Here is a 20,920-nt window from a genome sequence, read left to right on the forward strand (position 1 = left end):
AATTTGCTGTGGTCTATAATTCGACATTCAAAAATGGTCAGAAAAGCTATGACACATTGGAACATTTAGGTTCTCAACTTTTATGACTTTTCATTAAAGGGCGTGGCCTCTATGCCAACTCAAAATCCGATGTCTCGCGAAAACGGTAAAAGCTGCTGTAATTGGACCTAGACCATCTGATATTTTTAAAACTTCGTATATGGAATGGGAGTCCAATGTGAAACACACCTACAAGCCTATTTTTTATCATAGTACGAGCGCCACCTAGTGGCAGCAACAATATAGCAAATCCTTAATGTTTTTATATACTCTGCTGAGCCCCTTGAAGTGATATCCCTTAAATGTTTTCTGAAAAGCCAGTGGCCATGCCTTATTCCCTCCACATATCAGTACGATGTTTCGACAGTGGGTGTGGCCTATATGGCATTATAAGTCACAAAATTGGAACAATAAAAGCTGCAGTAACTCCACCCACCTTGTCCCACCTTGTCTAAATTTTACATATTTGGTAAGAGTCCTGCACTGAAGTCATCTACAACTACTTTTTCATCGTTATTAGTCCTTGTTCATACCCCGACCTGTTCATACCCCAACGTGCACAGGTCTGTGAGGGCCCTTTATAGCTGCTTGCAGCTCTAGTTATTATTATTATTCTCCAAAGTAAATCGTAAATGTGAGGGCCTAAACATGCATGAAAAGTCACCAAAATTTGCACACTCATCGGGCCTGCTGTAAAATTAGGTATTTTGGTGTTTTCATACATAAAATCTAAAAAAATTATTTTTAGCGCCACCTAGAGTCGAACACTTCTCCGGGGTCACGGCCAGTTTCACCTAGAGCTTTGAAATTTTTTAGGCATATATAGCACCTCAAGACCTACAAAAAAGTTAGAGAACACCATATGCTAGGATGTACAGAACCAGAGCTATGAATTTTTTTATTTGCCTTTTAGGACCATTTTTGGATGTTTGCACGTAGCAAATTCTTCTTTATAGCTCCTAAACAATTAAGCCGATCAACTTTAAATTTGGCGTGCTCCAATATCACGCTTAGGGCCACGTTTGGGTGAAATTTCGTGAAGATCGGCCAACATATATGATGGGGGCGGGGCTTTAAATTATTTGTGTCAAATTTCCTTCGCCGAGAGCAACAAAAACCTTAATAACTCCAATGTGCAAGCTTCAAAAAAATCTGACACTTTACAGAAAATTTACTAGTTATGTCCTTAAAAAATCTGCATGATAAATTTTAAAACTATTCACAGCGCCACCTAGTTACAGACAAAAATGTCATTTTTTAAACTTTCATGTATTGTGCAAAGCCCAAAAGAGTAAATGGACAGAAAATTTGTACAAATAGCATCGAGACTTAGATAAAATGGGTTTTCAAATTTCACGGCTTTGTGATTAGGGTGATGGTCTGTATGCCACCTCAAAGTCAGAGTTTGCCCAAATCAGCAAAACTTGCTGTAATTAAGCCCAGATGATCCTTCAAACGGCAGCCCCTTCTTTCCCGTTTGACCTCGAGCTACGAATTTTTTTATGCATATGTAGGACCTCAAGACCTACAAAAACATTATAGAGCAGCATATGTTAGGATGTACAGAACCAGAGTTATCAATAGTTGAATGTAGAATTCGGCCCGATTTTCTACATTTTTCGGTACCAAAACCCTTGACCCAATCAACTTTACATTTGGCGTGCCCCATTATCTAACATAGGGGAACATTTGGGAAAAATTTTGTGAAGATCGGCCAACATAAATGATGGGGGTGGGGCTTCAAAATACGTGTTTTAAACTCAAATTTCATTCGCCATGAGCAACAAAAACCCTAATAACTTCAATGTGCAAGTTTTAAAAAATCTGAAACTTTACAGATATTTTACTCATCATAGCTTTAAAATACATGCATGGTTGATTATCAACTTAATGATAGCGCCACCTAGTCACAGACAAAAATGTCAATTTTTAAACTTTCATGTGTTGTGCTAAGCCCGTCAGAGTAAATGTACTGATGATTTGTCCGAATAGCATCGAGACTTAGAGATTAAAGGTATCCAAATTTTATGACTTTATGATAAAGTGGGTGGTCTGTATGCAACCCCAAATTCGGAGTTTGCTCAAGTCATCTAAACTTACTGTAATTGAGCCCAGGTGATCATAAAATAAGAGTCAGTTCTGACCCGTTTGACCTAGAGCTACGAAATTTTATATGTATATGTAAGACCTCAAGACCTACAAAAACATCATAGAGCGCCATATGTTAGGATGTACAGAACCAGAGTTATCAATTGTTGAATGTAGCATTTGGCCAGATTTTGTACATTTTTCAGTACCAAAACCCTGGACCCGATCAAATTCACATTTGAGGTGCTCCATTACCTGACAGAGTAACACCATTGGGCAAAATTTCATCAAGGTAGGCTAACCTATATGATGGGGGCGGGGCTTCAAAATACTTTAATCATATTTCCTATGCCACCAGTGTTAAAAAGCTTAATATTTCAGTTTTTGCACTGTGCTAATCCTGTTTGAGCAATTTAATGGTACCAATAGCGACACCTGGTGCCTGACAAAAGAGATAGTTTTTACACTTTCATGTTCTTTGCTTTGCTGCTTTCAGCAAATTCACTGAAAATTAGTCAGGAGAATATTGAGACAAAGCGAACATTATGAATCTCAAGTTTCATTACTTCAAATTTGGGCCTGGCCTTTACATTGCCTCAAAGTCCGATGTCTAGCCAGACCGGTAAAACTTAATGTAATTGGACCAAGATGATCTTCTTTAAATTTCATTTTTGGAGTACAATGCCAAACACACTTTTTTTGCTCGTAGTGCGGGCGCCACCTGGTGGCAGCAAAAAATTACATTTTCATTTATAGGTACCTTGTTGAGCCTGTCAAAGTAATATTACTGAAGTTTTTTCAGACAGGCCTTCAGAAACGCTTAATTTCTTCCATCAAATATTATGATGTCTTGATCATGGCCGTGGCCTATTCAGCAGTGCTCATCCATTTATCGTAACAGTAAATGCTGATGCAGTTTGTCCCAGATGATCTCATCTTTTCACGACTTCACACGTTGATTGAAAGTCAATTCCTTCAGACATCAACAAACATATATTCCATCATAGTGCTAGAATCACCTCAGAATCACCACAGACAATAAAAATGTTACCTTTTCTAGAACATTGACCTCTACAGTTCGCCTGCATATGCACGAATACATTCATACCCAAATTTGTCCATACCTCGGAACTGTTCATCCTTCAACGTACTCATGTCTGCAAGGGCCCGTTATAGCTGCTTGCAGCTCTAGTTTTTTTTTTTTTTTTTTTTTACCTTGTTGGCAAGGTAAAAAAAAGAATGATAAAACAAACAACATGTTGGAAAAAATGGCACGTTTGCGTGTGTAAACTAATATATATGCTGAATTTTGATTATATCGCCCACTTTTGGGAAATTTAAGATTGCTAACAATGTAAAACATTGACACCACGCCTCCCACGACTTCAATAAGGCAACGACAAATGATCATTTGTGATCCAAACAGTGAATTTATGATGAAGTCAATAAAACAAAATTGCTTATTGTATTATTTTAAGGTTTAGAGCTGATAGCATTCTAAGTTATTTAGAAAACAAATTTCATTATACAGGATAATTTTTTTTTAACTAGTCTGCCTCACAGTGAACATTAATGACAGTGCGGTGGAGCCTCTTAATAGCTTACCACTGAAGGGGAACTAAAAGCAAACACTGCCATATTAAAATATTTATGCATTTAATTTTTGTATTAAACATGGTACATATTTCTTAATTTACTGAATATGCAGTTAATTTTTGTAAAAAATAAAATATGATTGGTATTCAAAGGAAATAAATGGAGGTGTACATTTGCTAATGTGATATTTTTGCGCAAGGTTATCATACCATCAGAATCTATTATCAGTCGATGCCTGACACAAAATCAGCTACAGAAATGAATGGATGTTTCAAGTGTGTGAACACTAACCTTATTGTGCATCACTTATACACAAGAGGTTGAATAACAGGTAAACAGAGTGGACTAACATAATCGCGCTTTCTGCACCGTATGTGTGGTCATTTGAAAAAATGCTTAGTGTGTACATTCAAACATAACACTCATTCAACATGAACAATGTCTTTTTTGAATACCGCATGACCTTTGTATGGCACAACACCATAGTTGCCACAACAGTCTGTTCAGAACATGGTTAAGTAATTTGCACACACCTCAAGTTGGGAGAAAAACTGGATTCAACAGCAGGCTCTGTAGACACATAAAGCAACACAGACATGAACTCTGGAACATTTCACTCAAAACACATATTTAGATTGTTTACTAGGGCTGTGCAATATATTTGCACAAAATACTCATTATGATAAGGTCACATACAATATATGTATCACATAAACATGCATCTAGTTTCATTGTTCTGTAATTGTATGCTTTTCTTTGACGTTCACCAATTGATGCAATCTTGAATGGGCATCACCATCCAATGCAAAGGCAACTGTATCTATGGGCTCAAAAATGATGTGTTATCAAGAACTACAGACCTCCAGGTACTTTAGCAAGTGCATTTGCAATTGGATAAATCACATCGCCAGTGAGAGTACAGAAATACTTTAGCTTGTAAGCAGACCTTAACGTTGATACAATACACATCTCGTAACCATGTCAGTAATGAATTAAAAATGTTAATTTTCACCTTTTTTTAACGTTTTTCTAAAATAATTTCCCCCAAAATATGAAGTCTGGTATGCAATTAGACAATCACTGAAAATAAAGGTGAAAACCCACTGACAATCTGCCTACTTGTCAGTACCCTTGGTCAGATAAATTAGGCAGACATAAATGGAAGAGTGAATGTTATAGAATGTAAACTAAGTGCTATGACAATTTGATCACAAGATGTCCTTAATGTGGCTATTTTATGAGGGTTGGCAGAATTGACTGTTGACTACGTTGCTGTTTTCTTTTTTATCAGACAGTGGCAAGGCTTAAAAACTTTAAAATTTGATAGTAAAAACTTCAAAATCTTAAAATTTCTAAGAGGTTTTACCTTTGACTGTTTTCAAATCAACAAGGCGTCATCAACCCATCTCTACTGTATATTTAACACACATTAATGTAGGAGCAATGTCTTGTTTTCATAAAGCAGGTCAGAAGTCCTACAGCTAATTCTGCAGACGCAAAGAACTAAGATATAACTTGCATAATATTTTACTCAAAATACAGATGTGTGTTTTTACTAGAAATGCACAATGTATTGTAAAAAACCTCACCTTGATACGGTCACGTGCAATACGTGTAGCACTACTACATGCATTAAGTTTCATATGGAATTGAAAGCATTTAGTATCTGTCTTGGACCAGTTGATGCAATCTTTAACTTACATCACAGACAATGTGAAGGATGATCAGTACCGACAGACATGTTTAGGTACTGATAGGTACCTAGGTAAAAGAGCCAATCAATTCAAGACACACAGATGGCCTCTTCAGTCACTCAGTACATTCCTTTATGAGCATGTGACACAAACCATACAGAGCAGAACTACATTATTGATACATTGGGAACGCTTCACCTTCAAACACCTTTTTTAAACCTATGTGATATAAATTATACAATTTTACAATAAGACACACATCAATATCATCATCATATCTACATTTTTGGGCCACTTTGTGAAATTACACAAGATATTTTTTTCCAGTCGAAATAAAGTTTTTTTTTTTTTTGGTCTGATGGTAACAGAGACAACATTTAACTGTTCAGTTCATCAATACCAATGGCAAGTATTTTTTTTAAGATTGTGTGGATGAAATTCCAATCCAATTGTACACACCTGTGCTCACTAGAATGATGAACACGTGACACAATCTACACAAAAATACATTGAAGGTCTTAATCTTGATGCACTTTTTTTTTTTTTGTAACGTTGCCGGATAAATTAAAACATTTACACAGTAAGACACTCATCATCAAAAGGCTGCACGATAATGTCCAAAATAATTATCACAATTATTTTGGTCACTATTTAAATCCCAATTATTCATCATGTTTTGTCAATCGTGTATTTATTGCACTTTTTTTAAAACCAGCAGTAGATAAACGAGGTGTCATGGCTTGATAAGTTAAAATGATAATAATAATAAACTAAAATAAAGTTAATGACATTTTGTAGAAATTTCCCCAAGGCATGGCAGAAACTTGGCACACAAGGCAACACACTGCGAAGTTACTTGCTGAGTGCAAACCGATGAAAAATGGAGCGAAAAATGGAGCGTAACGAGTAAAATGCGTCATCAAATTAGCACCTGTAGCACACGTGGGTTCAGCATCGTAGCATATCGCATTAAAAACATAGCAAAGTTCAATTAATAATGACTCATTATAATAACAACAAAGTGCTTATAGAACATAAACGTTACTGTTTACAGTAAGTTAGGGCAGTGTAGATAGAGCATATCCCAATATTAATATCGCAACAGCTTATACGTACTTCACTTACCTCTCACATTGCCCGGGTACAATGAACCGGAACAGGAAGAACGTGCATATAGTGACCTTTTGATGTTGCCTTCGCTGACTCTTGGAAAGTCTTGAACAAAACTTTTTTTCGAAGCGTCTTTGCACTGTAGCTACGCGAAAACATTTGTAACAATATATTATTTAGATTTGTTGCCAAAAATGATGGGCAAAATGAACAAAGACATGAAAGTGTAAAACAGTAGAGCGGCAAGTGTTATTAAAAGCGTGGGTCGGTAATAAAATATGTGATGTTCCACGCTTCCTGAAGTGTACTAACTCAAGTACAGTACTGTAGTTCGCACGAAGATTTGGATGTCATTTGCTAAACGACATCGCCACAAATGCAGCTCCACTTGTCAAAACCCAATCTTCTCTGCCTTTGCAGTGACAATTCTCTTGTCAAATGAATAACCACGAAGTGGGATAATGTCTCATTTTATGATTATTTCTTTTGCCTCAACACCCGCCCGACATCGCTGCAACTGCTTTATGCTCTTAATAGTTTCCTGTCGTCTTCACACTCTCTTCTGGTCGCGTGGTGGTTTAAAAATGCATGCACGTAAATGAAAATTACAGTCATTTAATACTTCTGACAATGCAGGAAACCGCATAACGTCGGTTGCTTTGTATCAGCAACAAAGAACTGAAAAAGAAAAAAAAAGCTGTCATTTCAACTGTCACGTGAGCAGTTTCGACATCCGTGACATTTGTGCGCTATAAGTTAATGTAAAGCGACGGGGAAAATGGACGTTATGCGGTTGCTGATGTCATTACTTGATTAACCGCTACTTTTACCAAACGTGGGTGACGCAAAAGAGCATTACTGTTGTAAGACAATGTATTTGGGGAAAAAAGATGATCATATTAATCACAACAATACTCGAGTCGAGAGGAAATTAGGATATGACAACCACTCCGCGTCGTGTCATCATCTTCCTCCCCATTACCTGTAATTTCAGGTGCAAATTATTAGACGATATCCCAGGCCTTTGGGACTTGTAACAAATACTTCTGACAATTCGAGAAATAGTGATGGCCGAGTGAGGCTTTGGAGCTCCGAATCTTTTCTCGACCGCTGATTCGTTGCTCGGAGCCTTGAAGAAACGGTTTAAGGCAGACATCTCGTGGTCATTGATTGAAGCGTAACAAAATCGTATTGAAAAGTCAAGTGACATCCCCCCCCCCCCCCCCCCCCCCCCCCCCCCCCCCATCATTTATATTTAGATGCACAAAACGCATTACAAGTCTTGAGTGCATGGTTTCTCGGCAACACAATATTATGGAATTGGGCATAGTATATGATATTGTCTATTCGTAATATATACTGTACATATAAATCTATACATTTGTCTGTCTGTCGATATATTTCTTTAACTATATATAAATATCCATATAGTTATATGTCTTTCTGATTTATTTATCTTTAAATATCTATAAAATTATCTCTTTCTGTCTTATAATGCAATGCAATCAATCGATTAGGAAACAAAATGAAACAACGATCTGAAAAACGACACAACTCCTTACGTTCAATGAAAAACATTTAACCGATCCCCGTGGACTTTCGAGCCCACAAATGAGTGAGTTTTATAGTCATATGCAAATTAATACTTCATGATGAAATTCCTATTCTGTTTACTTTTACTTAAATTACTGGTGATGATAGTGTAAAATATCATGTAGTACAAAATATTATCTATCTAGATGTCATGCGACCAAACCACGCCTCGGTGCAGTGACTTGAGAACTACTTTCTGAGTTACAGCTCATGAGGCGGAACTTCGACTGTCTGTAGTCCATCACGAGCGGGAAAACAAACATCGTCCAAACTGACACCTTGGCACACAGTAAACATGTACCTTCTCAACAACAAAAAATACTACAATGAGAGCACAAAACTAGGTATAAAGCATAAAGAGCGCTGCAAAACGCGATGGATTTCCCCACAGAGCTTGTGGCGTTAGCAACGGCAAAAACATAATTTTTCTCATTTATTGGCACTGGTTCTCGAGCAATTGCACACGTCTTTAGAACAAACCGTGTCAATTCACCCCAAACAGGTTGCTGCCTATTAATTAGTCAAAAATAGCATTAGAAAATAAAATGACACTACAGTATAGCTTTGCTGGCTTAATTGCCTTAATTGAAGTTTTGATGGCACCACGTAAATAAAACAATGAAGTGTTGGTACGTGTGGTTTCAATTAGTTGATAGTTTCCAAGGTTCAGAGGGCTTCCTCTCACATCACTAGTTGCCAGTCATTCAAGGTCTTGATGATGCAATTTCGCTCTAAAAAATTGAAAATTGGAAAGAGTGAGAGAGAGAGGAGAGAGAGAAGGGGGGGGGGGGGGGGGCAAAAAAAATGCTGTCCAAAATCAAATTAAATTAATCCCTTAATATAAAGGTATGGTAATTATTAGAAAATATAATGAAGAAACAAGTTTCAAATATGAAGTATAGTATAGAAGTAAAAAGAAAAAAGTACTATAAATGTTCAAATTCTGAACTTTGGGAGATTATATTTAATAGTTTGGATGTTCAACATTTGGAGAGAGTCGTTTTTATTGTTCTGAGTTAACCAAGATGGCTGCCATCCTGGGTAGAAGTGGGGCTGAGCGCTCTTGAGACGTCTAATCAGATATCCAAGATGGCTGCCTCTGATGGTTGTTGGTAAATGGAGTCTCAGTTTATGTAGTCAAGTATCTGAGATGGACGCCTGACGACCTCATGGGAAATGGAGTACTTTGTGTAGCTAAATAGTCTTCCACAAAGGCTGAACGCACACACAAAGAATGACCTAATTGAAAATGAATTGGTTCGTTATGATTCCAACGATTCCAAAATGTGGAATTGTGGGAAAATTTGGAATCATGGGAAGAGGAAAATTGAGACACCCAATGAATTGTCGGGATCGATTAAAGTTTGAATGGTCAGAATCAGATGAAGAATGGCGAAGATAGATGATTACAAAATGTTGGTGAGAACAATGAAATAAGGAATTATGGGTAAAACAATGGAGAAAAAAATTGAAAATTTTTCATGCATGGGTGTTCTAAGCAGACTTACCAATTATGGGAAGCACCTTAAGTTGGAACGACTAGTATAGGTTGAACACAAAAGGAGGTATCTGTCAGAGAAATCTCAGAAAAGAAGACTAGGACAAGCCTAGCTGCTTAAACAGCAAAAAGAGTAACTCAGACCAGCCAAGATTGACTTTTCTATGCCGGGCATAGGGAAAAAAGCTTGGGCAAATGAACTCGTGGGTCTTCCAACGCTAATTTCACTGCCCAGCCGTCCCCCCCCTGGCTTTTATTGAGCAAAAGCATAGCAGATTACAAGACACAACAAAAGAGCCAGCCGGGCGCCACCGGCAGCTGGGCCAAGGTCCCGGCTCACACTTTCGTGCGTCAACAGCTCTATCTAAGGACAGGGTCAAGATGAACTAGGATTGCATAAATGGGTAACAATGAAATAAGCACATAATGATAACAACCTAATATATGATTCCCTTCACATATCCCCCCTGATTATCATTATTAAAACACATCAAACGATGTCGAAAGCTATTGCTTGAGTGGGAAGAAAACTACCCAAAAACCCAGTGGGAAAAGGTAGAAACCCTTCCCAAGCAAGAGCTTGTTACAAGGAAAAATAGAAAAAGCAAAAGCTAAAGCTCCTTTTGGTCCAATACATGTATATACACATCACAAACCATATCAACATCCTATGTCTAAAATCTTTTCCGTAGGTGCATCTTGAATGGTTCAGACAGTTGTTGAATCGTCGTCAGAGTCAATAGGTTGATAGTCAGTCATGGTCACGGTCACTTGCGCTGCTAACCCCAACAGCATCCATGATTTTGGTGGCACAGATCTTACACAAGGGCACACCGCAAGTTATGCAGAGAATGCAGATGATGACAGAAGCAATGGCTACAGCCACGCCCTTCCATTTGCCTAAGAAGTCCTGCAACCACTGCAGGAAGGGGTTGAGCTTCAACTCCCTCCATACTTAAGAGTCCTCAGTCTGCACTCCCTGAGCAGTGTCAGTGTCTCAGACAACGAGCCATTAGACAAAGTGTGTGAAGGAATAAATGCGCAACATTCACCTGATGGCAAAAGCTTGCACACGCCACCCTTTTTTAGCCAGTCATGTCGAGTGCCTGTCTGTTTTGAATAGTCATAAGTGAAGTAGCATGTAGTTGTGAAGCTGTGTGCGTTATAAGGTATATTTATAAGGTGCGTCCGTTATATCAGTCGACGAGTATACTTTATGATTGACATCATTGAAAAAAATCGGTGTGTTTGTACACAGTCACTGGAAATAGAGCACCAAATATGGCAAATGCGAACCCGCTGCATTTGCTTTGTCAATCAATTTGCAATTTGCCAATCGCATCAAAAATAGACGGAAGTTTGTCTGGTGTTTGGGACTGGTGGTTTGTCAGTGTTGCATTTGGACCAATGGGTGGAGTTCTCAACACTGAAACAAACGTAGCGTTTATCGCTGTTCCCGTGATGTCCGTCTGGAGCTGGAGGTTGCCCATGACGCTGGTGGGCAAACGCTGTCTGTCTGAGGTGGGCGTTGTTGGTCGTCCGGACACAAGAGCGCCGCCCAGCATCAAGCAGCATGCTGCTCGGAGGAGTGCTGGCGGACAGGCCATTCTCCTGAGAGGGGTGTGTTTACCACAAAAACCCTTTCTCCCACTGTGGTCTTTCGTTGGTGCACCGTCCGTGCACTCGGGGGTGCTGATCCTCACTTCGAGGGACTGGCGTCGCTAGGCCCGTCAGCAGGGGGTCGAAGGATCTTGCACTGCGACTGGTGGATCCACCCGTCGCGTCCTTCAACTTTCACCGCAGTTGGTGTCGCTGCGATCATCTGGAACGGGCCATCCCAGCATTCACTGTCCCAACGAGGTCGTCAGCACCTTGAGGAACACATGGTCTCCGATCTGGACCCGGGTTTTCTGTAGGATAGAACACACTGGCCAGTCATTGTGCTTATGCATCTCCCTTGTGCCAAACAGTCTTTTCATGTGAACTGGAAAAGAACATCCACTAGGTGGCTGGTCATGGGTTAAGTCTGCTAGTCCATATGATCCTCCATTTACTATTTCAAATGGTGATAAAGTTTTTTCTTCAGCGGAACAAATCTCATTTCTGTGGCCACAATAAGAATGCAATCTGGTCGCTGTCTCTTTATCACTTGCATTGTTTTTATGCGTATGGCCTTGACTGTACCATTCGTTCTTTCAACAAGCCCTCCTGATATTCAACAGTTCTCTAACTTTTGTAACAGCTTTTTTCACAAAATGTAATCAATTGTCACTTCTAATTACTCTCATCCATATATATCATATGAAATGCTTCGGGTGGTTCTAGAAATTTGCCTCTATGTGGTCACAAATAAACTTGCGCATTATTGCAAAAACAGATATCACAACATTTCCAAAACCACAAACATTTTGAGTATAAAAGGTGAATCCATATACAACTGATCATACATATTCCCCCCTGTTGACACATGGCCAAGCTCATGTGTCAACTTTGCTGCTCATTCAAATGAAAATTTTAGTAATCATGGTTTTCTAACCGCCAATCTACTTTTTTCTTCAACATCTTGTTATGCTCCTTTATTTAGCCATTTTTGCTGCTACAGTTTAGGAGCTGATGTTTTCCTTGATATCAAGATGGTCTGTGTGTCTTGTTCATCATGTAGTGTTTCAACGCGGCTGTCTTGTGCTTTGGCAACTGTGGGCACACCTATGACTGTTTCTTTGGCTGCTTTGTTTGCCTAATCGGTTTCCTGTTGTAATTTGGTCATTTCTTTTCTTGTTATGGTTTGGAAGCCGCAGTTAGCCCAAAGATGATAAAACACATGCCATACACGCTGTCTGTCCATATTGTAACATCTTTGCTTTCAAAAATTTCACACGCTTTGATTAGCGCGGCCAATTCATCTGCTTGCAATTAACATGTCGATTTTAATGTTCCTCAAAACAAAATTTACTACATATCCCACCCTTTTGCGGCCGTCTTCCCCTTTGCTAGCTGAACCGTCAAGAAAAAACACAACTTCTCCAGTCGGGAGAGGGGTGTCATTCAGGTCAGGTCTTGGTTTGGTGGAAATTTGGGCGTGGCTTCCACAGTCGTGTGGGGTGCCGTCTACAGGTGTGGGCAAAGGTGTCGCTGGGTTTGATGCTCCACATCTAACAATTATAATGTGTCCCTGTGATACAAGTAACGCGGTGCAATATAAATGTCATGCAGGCGATAAGAGTGTCATTTTGGGAGGGGGGGGGGGGGGGGGGTTTCCAGCAACAAAACAAATACATAGGGAACCCTCAACGTGAGGGGGTGAAACAACACAACCTCCACTGAAGCCTCCACTGCCAATGCTGCGGCCAGCACCACCTGAACGCCTTCAGGGGTTGGCCCAGCAACTGCATCCAATTCCTCAGAGTAAAATTTGACTGGCCTCAGTTTCCCGTCATGCTTCTGCAACAAAACTGAAGTCATGAATCCCTGTTTAGCGGTCACTCTTTGCTCAAATGGTTTGCTGTAATCTGGTAGTGTCAATACGGATGAATTAAACCAATTCCAATTTCACACTGTAAAATGCCTCGTCAGCTTTTTTCATAACTGAGATCAAACAGTGGCCTAGTCAATTCAAAACAATTTTTGGAATCCATATGTTACAATAATTATTCAGCCTCAAAAATGACATCATTTGTCTTTTAGTCTGTGTTTTTGGGCTTTTGCAATGGCCTCCTTTTGTCTGTCAGTAAAAATTTCTGCCATCCTTATCTCATTAGTTCTGCCAACCTTCTTCCATTTGTTTCCACTTGCCGAAAATCTTTCTTGCCACAACGCCAACATTCTAATGCATTCAATTTTGTCTTTCAACTCTCTCTTACATCCTTCTTTTCCGCTACCACAATTCCTGTTTCCAACACAATGCACTTCCTCTTCTCCATCACACCAGAATGTCTGTTTTCTCCCCTACATTCTTCTACTTTTCTTCTTCTACTCCACTCTCAGCTGAGTAGTCGATTTATCTAATCTCTGAGTGTTGGAGGTCACTCACATCTACATTTTTGTTTGTAGTATAGTTCCTTTAGCCTTGCATTTTTTCAGCTGCTGTCAATATTTTCAGCCTGTTTATCCATTATCTACCATAATGTGATTTGTTTTTAGAAAACTCTTGCAAACTATACTATATCAAACAATTAACATATCAACTGGTTCATCCTCCTTTTGCACAGTTGAATCTATTTTACTGTAAGATCTGATCCTATCATGCTAATCTCTCCAAACAATTATTACATATAAGGCATCAATCTTCTACCTTTTAGATTCATATTTTGTAAGGTGCCAGGCTTTCTTCCGCTTTTGCGTACTTGTTTTTTTGAGCAGGGCCAGTATACAAAAATAATTCTGCCCTTTCTGCCTCCGTTTGTCTTAACATGCAGGGTTTGCTACTTGGATCATGAAAAACAACTCTCTATCACGTATCTATGCAATTTTCTATACAGGTGTGGTTGGTAGAGAAGGGTCGCATTCCTGTTTTCAGAAAGTGGAGGATAAATTACAAAAACAAAAGGTTGCAGTCGCGGTCAAAAAGGGAGGCAGAGGCCTCTGATTGCCACCCCTGCTCTCCGCGCCTCTGTTTGTCCCGTTATCTGCAATTCTCGCAAGCAGCTTTGTTTGGTGTCTACTTGGCTGTTTTATTTTCTCTACAGGTCATTTAGTGGCTGCTGCTATTTCCAGATTCAACTTTTTCTCTTTTATCGATTTTGCTATTTGAAATTTTTCTTCAGCTTTGTTCTAACAAATTCAGTGGTCTCTATCAATTTGCCAATTTAAAATATTTTCCACTTTGAAGAACAACAAAAGCAACAACAACAAAATCAACTTTAGCAAAAACGACAATTCTCACAACTGTGACAACAACAATAACAGCAACACATGCAGCAAACTGTGTGAAAATTTCAACAGAGCAAGCTTCACAGGCTTACACTCACAATCACTTCTCATTTTCATACCACAGTCTCCAAAGCTGGCTATCAGACGACAACATGCCAACATGTTATTAAGCTATGAAAAAACAACATTTATAATTCAACGTCATCTGGCTATCCACCCCTGGCATAGCCTCACATATAACACAACAACTTTGTGTATTTTGTGTATCAACCATTAATTATTCATTGCCAGTTAATCTAGCATTTGAAAACATCCTAATTCTTAATTTAGTCTCAACTGATCCCATAATATATTTTTCCATATTTCTCATTTCACCTGTGTGCTGAGAATTAACCCTGTGAATGGACCAGTTTCTGCCCACAAACCTCAGGTTTGAAACCATCTCAAATTTGTCATTTTGACTTTTAACCATGCAGACTAGATCAAGGCCGATCTAACAATGTATTTTAGCCAAATTTCAACAAATATCATTGTTTATTTCTAACAATCTAACATACAAACATGTAACACACCAATAGTTACACACCAGCAAACTGACAGATACACACGCAGATCCACATCACACAACATGCAGTTTACAACGTATATGCGGACTTTGTTAAGCACGTACAAGACACATGTTTTTCACACAACTTCTCAAATGGCATCACTCCTTTGGCTTCATGTCAACCCTCAGTACTCAGATGTGGAGCTGAGACCCAGTCCCGAAAAGGGTCTTACTGCCGTGGCCACGGTCTTGCCTGGTTGTCAACTCCGCCTCTGAAAACCTCAGGTGTCGGGGTTTAAGAACATGGTGGTAAACTCAGGTACGAATTGTTGGTGTCTGTTTTCCACCGTTAATTTGGGTTTACTGTCTGGCTGTGTTAGTTGCCGACAGGTTAGTGGCTGCGGTCAAATCATCATCTGCTTTCCTTTTTTTCTCAGCCACCTTCCATACTCGTTTCGGTTTGGCTCTATCAACTAAAGCCTTGCATTTAAACCACTGTTAATCATCACTGTTTTCAATCCTTTGCCTGTCCTTCAATTACAACTTCCGCAACACTTTCTCCTATCCACCACAATCTTCCACGTCTCCTGAAAAACCGTATTGGAATTTCCGTTTTTCCACATACTTAGTACTTTCTTTGCTATCTATCTCTGCCCGACGTACTTTTTCCTTCAATTCATCCACAAAACAACAACATTCCTTTTCCCATTTTGCCTCCTTGGGCCGAGTTGCGGCCTCGGAGGACTTATTTTTTTTTTGTTCTCATGATTAAATATGTTTCCTTCGTCACGGGAGAAATGCTACGTGCCTGGTGTCGTGTCGGATACCGAGCTTCTACCTCGAAAGGCGGATACCTCCAGGTGTTTGTACTCACGACCGTTTCACCAGTTTTAGATTTCCCGTCACTCAGGACAACCACTCCACATTCATTCCACACTCATACATCACAGAAATGATCAGTAACTGTGCACCGGATGTTAAACTTTCTCTTTTTTAAGTCAGGCTGTTTGTTCAAAGTCCAATTGACCGTACGGTTAAGGTCCAATGGACCAGCCGTTTAAGGTCCGATGGACCGTTCGTTTAAGGTCCGATGGACCGCTCGTTTAAAGTCCGATGGACCGCTCGTTTAACTAGAAAATGTGCAATTCCTGAAGAAATTGCGTGTGAAGGTGAAACCGTTGAAGGTTTGGGAGTTGAAAAGTGAAATGATGTGGAACGATTGAATGTGTGAATCTGTGAAGAAATATGAATACAAAGTTGAAAAACTGAAAAAAAGTTGAACTGTGGAATTTGAAGATGAATGAAAAACTGAAAAAAGTTGAACTGTAGAATGATGTGAATCTGTGAAAAATTATGAATCCTACAAAGTTGAAAAACTGAGAAACTGAAAAAAAAAAACGAATGTTTGAATCATAAAACAGTGTGGATGATCCGAAGTAAAAGCAGAAGAGAAAATACAAAGTTTTTCAACTTTGTATTATTCACAATTCTTCACTGTTTCACATCAATCCACAATCCACCTCATTCAAATGATTAGCTCATTAACAGAAGTTTAAAAATGATCCCTAATCAAACTTTTTCAGTTTTTTTACTGCTTGAAATTTGAATAATACAAAGTTTGAAAAACTGAAAAAAACTGAATGTATGAATCAAGCTGAGTTCACCAAGCCAGATGCTGTACTAGGTGGAAGCAGTAGTGAGAGGTAATGAGACGTCGAAGAAAATATCCAAGATGGCCACCCATGAGGGCAGATGGGAGTTGGAGTCTTCGGTGGTCTAAGATGGCCGCCCGATGGCATCATGGGAAATGGAGTACTTTGTGTAACTAAACTATAGGTGTCAAACTCCAGTCATTCGAGGGCTTGTATCCTGCATGTTTTTGAATCACACCATTCACTTAACATCAGGCCATTTTTACGGTAGAAAAACTTGAATTGTAGCTGAAAGTTGAACTGTGGAATAATGTTAATGTGAAGAACTATGAAAAACACAAAGTTGAAAACTGAAAACAAAAACGAATGTTTGAATCATAAAAAAGTGTGGATGATCCGAAGTAAAAGCAGAAGAGAAAAAACAACTGTAAACGGGAAACGCGATGTTGAAACGCGATTGAAGAATGGCGGATGAAGAATGGCAAAGATGTGCCCACCAGATGTGCCCAGGATGGTGGGTAAAAATGGATGGGGGGCATTGGGGGAATTGATTAAAGTTGGAACTTTAGGAATCGGATGAAGAATGGCAAAGATACAAGGGAAAAACTGAAAAAGTGGAATTGTGGGTAATTTTTGAATCATGGGAAGAGTAAAATGGATAAACCAATGGAATGGCTGGAATTGGGGGAATCAAGTAAAGTTGGAACGGTAAAAATCGGATGAAAAATGGCAAAGATATAAAGGAAAAACTGAAAAAGTGGAATTGTGGGTAATATTTTAATCATGCGAAGAGAAAAATGGATAGACCAATGGAATGGCGGGAATCGATTAAAGTTGGAACGGTGGTGAGGAAAATGGGAATGAGGAATTATGGGTAAAATTATTAAAATAGTTATGAATTACTGGAAGGTATGAATGAGTAATGTTGAGTTTGAAATGTATTAACTGAATGATGTGAATGTGAAGTGGAGAAGCTTCACATAAGAAATGTTAAATCTGCCATTGAGAACGAATTATGAATTGTTATAGGTGAAAAATATGGAATTATGGGAAAATATGAATATTTATAAACTATAGGAATGATTGGAATGAGCCATAAGGCAGAATGAATGAATTAATTGTTATGAATATGAAAAAGGAAAGCTCAAAATGTGAATTGTTCAATCTCCCATTGGGAATGAATGGGAAGCCCTCCCATTGGAAATGAATTATGAATATTTAAAGATGGAAAAATGTTGAATTATGGGAAAATATTGAAATGTATTAATTACTGGAATGATGGGAAGGATCCCTAAGACGAGATGAATGAGTTAAATATTGAAAATATGAAAAGGGAAAGCTGTAATAATGAAATGAAAAATGACCCAATGTAAGTCAATGGAAATTTTTGGGGTGGAAAACCAGGAATTCTGGGAAAACTGTGAATATTTGGAATGTGAAAAATGGAAGCCCCTCATTCCTGAATAAGTGGAATAGCATGAAAATGGAACAAGTTGAATTAAATAAACTGGGAATGAGTTGAAATGTGCCGAAAAACAGGGCGGAATAATAATAATAACTAGAAAAAGTGCAATTTCTGAAGAAATTGCGTGTGAAGGTGAAACCGTTGAAGGTTTGGGAGTTGAAAAGTGGAATGATGTGGAACGATTGAATGGTGTGAATCTGTGAAGAAATATGAATACAAAGTTGAAAAACTGTAAAAAAGCTGAACTGTGGAATTTGAAGATGAATGAAAAACTGAAAAAGTTGAACTGGAGAATGATGTGAATCTGTGAAAAATTATGAATCCTACAAAGTTGAAAAACTGAGAAAAGTTGAACTGGAATAGTGTGAATCTGTGACATTAGGCCTAATGTTAAGTGAATGATGTGATTCAAAAACATGCAGGATATCAGCCCTCGAGGACTGGAGTTTTAAACTCCTGTTAATGAGCTCATCATTTGAATGAGGTGGATTGAATGAGGTGGATTGTGGATTGATGTGAAACAGTGAAGAAATGTGAATAATACAGAGTTGAAAAACTGAAAAAAACTAAAACGTATGAATCAAGCTGAGTTAACCAAGCCAGATGCTGTACTAGGTGGAAGCACTAGTGAGAGGTAATGAGACGTCTAATAAAATGTCCAAGATGGCCGCCCATGAGGGCAGATTGGAGTTGGAGTCTTCAGTGGTCTAAGATGGCCGCCCCATGGCAACATGGGAAATGGATTACTTTGTGTAACTAAACTATAGGTGTCAAACTCCAGTCCTCGAGGGCTTGTATCCTGCATGTTTTTGAATCACACCTGTAATGGAGGTGTCGGAGTAGCGTCCAAACTTGTGACCTCCTTGAAAGGACTGTACTTGACTGATTCAGAGGATCCTCAATCTTATCAGGTTGTCCGGCCAGAACATAAAGACGATGCACACTCTCATGCCACTCTTTATTTGTATATAATGTTCTATTTATTTATCTGGGTTGGTGTGTGTGTGTGTTTCTGTGTTTGTGTGTTCTGTGTGTGTTCTATGTTTGATTGTGGGTGTGTGGTCTCTGCAAAGGAGAGCAGAGAACATTCACTAAACATTGATAACTAACATAACTAACATTGTACAATATGTTACATCATATGCTCACATGACTCTATATTAGCTTAGAATAACATAAACAACACAGGCAAACATACCGTACAATGATAGGAAGAATGAATTCAACCCAATCGTTCCAAAATGTGCGTTAGGTAGGAAAGGGTTAATGGAGCCGAATAGATTTGAGTGGGCGGTGACGTCACTACGGCGTAAGGATCACATTGGCACACACGGCAAACATGCGACAAACATGCACATTTTGTGGATGAAACTTTAACGTGAATACTAAAAGTGAAGTATGAAAAGTACGGTATATTTGCCTTTAGCAATTATACCAAACTTAGGTGCAATAACAACTTAGACATTAATGGACAAAGTGAAGCAGTGCAAACGTAAACATGTATCCAAAACCACGAACGGACAACATATTCAAACTGTACTTACATTCTCATGGACGCACGGAATAATAATGAAAGGAATGAGATAATCCACAGAATGATTGAAAGCAGAAAAAATGACTGTCCGTTACAACGATACCTGCCGACTACCGGTGAAAGAGCAAAACAACCTATGATAGTGTAAACAGAGTCCTGATTGGTAGTGCAGGAATGAAACACAACTTGTGATTAGTTGCTAGGCGGTTGCTAGGAAGATCACATGACCACAGGAGAACATGTCCAGACGTAAATAGTAATAACAGAACGATTCAAACACGAAATCGTTAAGTATAATCAGAAACTTCTTAACAACACCATTCACTTAACATTAGACAATTTTTACGGTACAAAAACTTGAATTGTAGCTGAAAGTTGAACTGTAAACGTGAAACGCGATTTGCCCGAACCGGGACACGGACATGTTGAAGATGACAACTCTACCACTGGGCCACTGGGGGGCAGTGTAAGACCACACTGGGAAAGCTTGAAATATAGGGAATGAAGTATTTTTGAACGTGAATCTATGAAGAACTACGAATAATACAAAGTTCAAAAACTGAAAAAAGTTCAACTGTGGAATGAAAAGATGAAATGAAAGTAAGAACAGTTTGAAAAGGCTAAATTCTTTAAATATGAATAGTATAAAAAACGTAAATTGTAGGAAAACGATGAATAGTTGAACCTTGAAAAATAAAAAAGCACTTCACGTGAATATGTGGAATGATATGAAGTTCGAACGGCATGAATTGGATGAACTGGGAAGGAGTTGAAACCAAAAAAAAAAATACTGAATTAACTGAAAAAAAACACTGAATGTGTGAAAAGACACAGGGGGGATCGAACGCACGAACATGTAGTAGATATACGTCAACAGAACGTCTGAGCCACGGGAAATGACGAAACCGTGAACGCTTTAAAAGGAAGTAGGAAGAACGCTCCAATCACTTAACATTAGGCCGTTTTTACGGTACAAAAACTTAAATTGTAGGAAAACGATGAAAAGTTGAAACTTGAAAAATAGACCCGCACTAACTAAAAAAGACTCACACAACTAAAAAATGACGCAGCCTGGGATTGAACCCACAACATGAAGTGCGAATGCGGTACACAAATCCCATGCGCCACGGAGACATAGGAAATGTCGAAAACGTTAAAGTTTAAAAATAAAGCACGAAGACCAGCCCATTCACTTAACATTAGGCCATTTTTACGGTACAAAAACTTAAATTGTA

At 38.8% G+C, this 20,920-nt stretch overlaps 1 long non-coding RNA gene across 6 annotated transcripts in view; it reads right to left on the reverse strand.

Moving 5' to 3' along the window:
* Positions 1–19,770, reverse strand: part of LOC148411271 (uncharacterized) — a 65,014-nt gene extending 45,244 nt beyond the window's left edge. The window contains exons 1-2 of one of the 6 annotated variants that reach the window (XR_015867993.1): positions 19,696–19,770; positions 4,257–4,293 (exon numbers count right to left, since the gene is read on the reverse strand). This is a non-coding gene — a long non-coding RNA (uncharacterized LOC148411271). Of the gene's footprint in view, positions 1–4,256; positions 4,294–6,542; positions 7,234–7,509; positions 7,531–19,695 lie in introns of those variants that run through there. The other 5 variants (XR_015867994.1, XR_015867996.1, XR_015867995.1 and 2 more) reach the window with 5 other exon arrangements.
* Positions 19,771–20,920: the final 1,150 nt, after the last annotated feature.

Source organism: Hippichthys cyanospilos, chromosome 15, assembly GCF_059441005.1.
Source record: "Hippichthys cyanospilos isolate Australia breed blue-spotted pipefish chromosome 15, RoL_Hcya_1.0, whole genome shotgun sequence".
Lineage (NCBI taxonomy): Eukaryota > Metazoa > Chordata > Actinopteri > Syngnathiformes > Syngnathidae > Hippichthys > Hippichthys cyanospilos.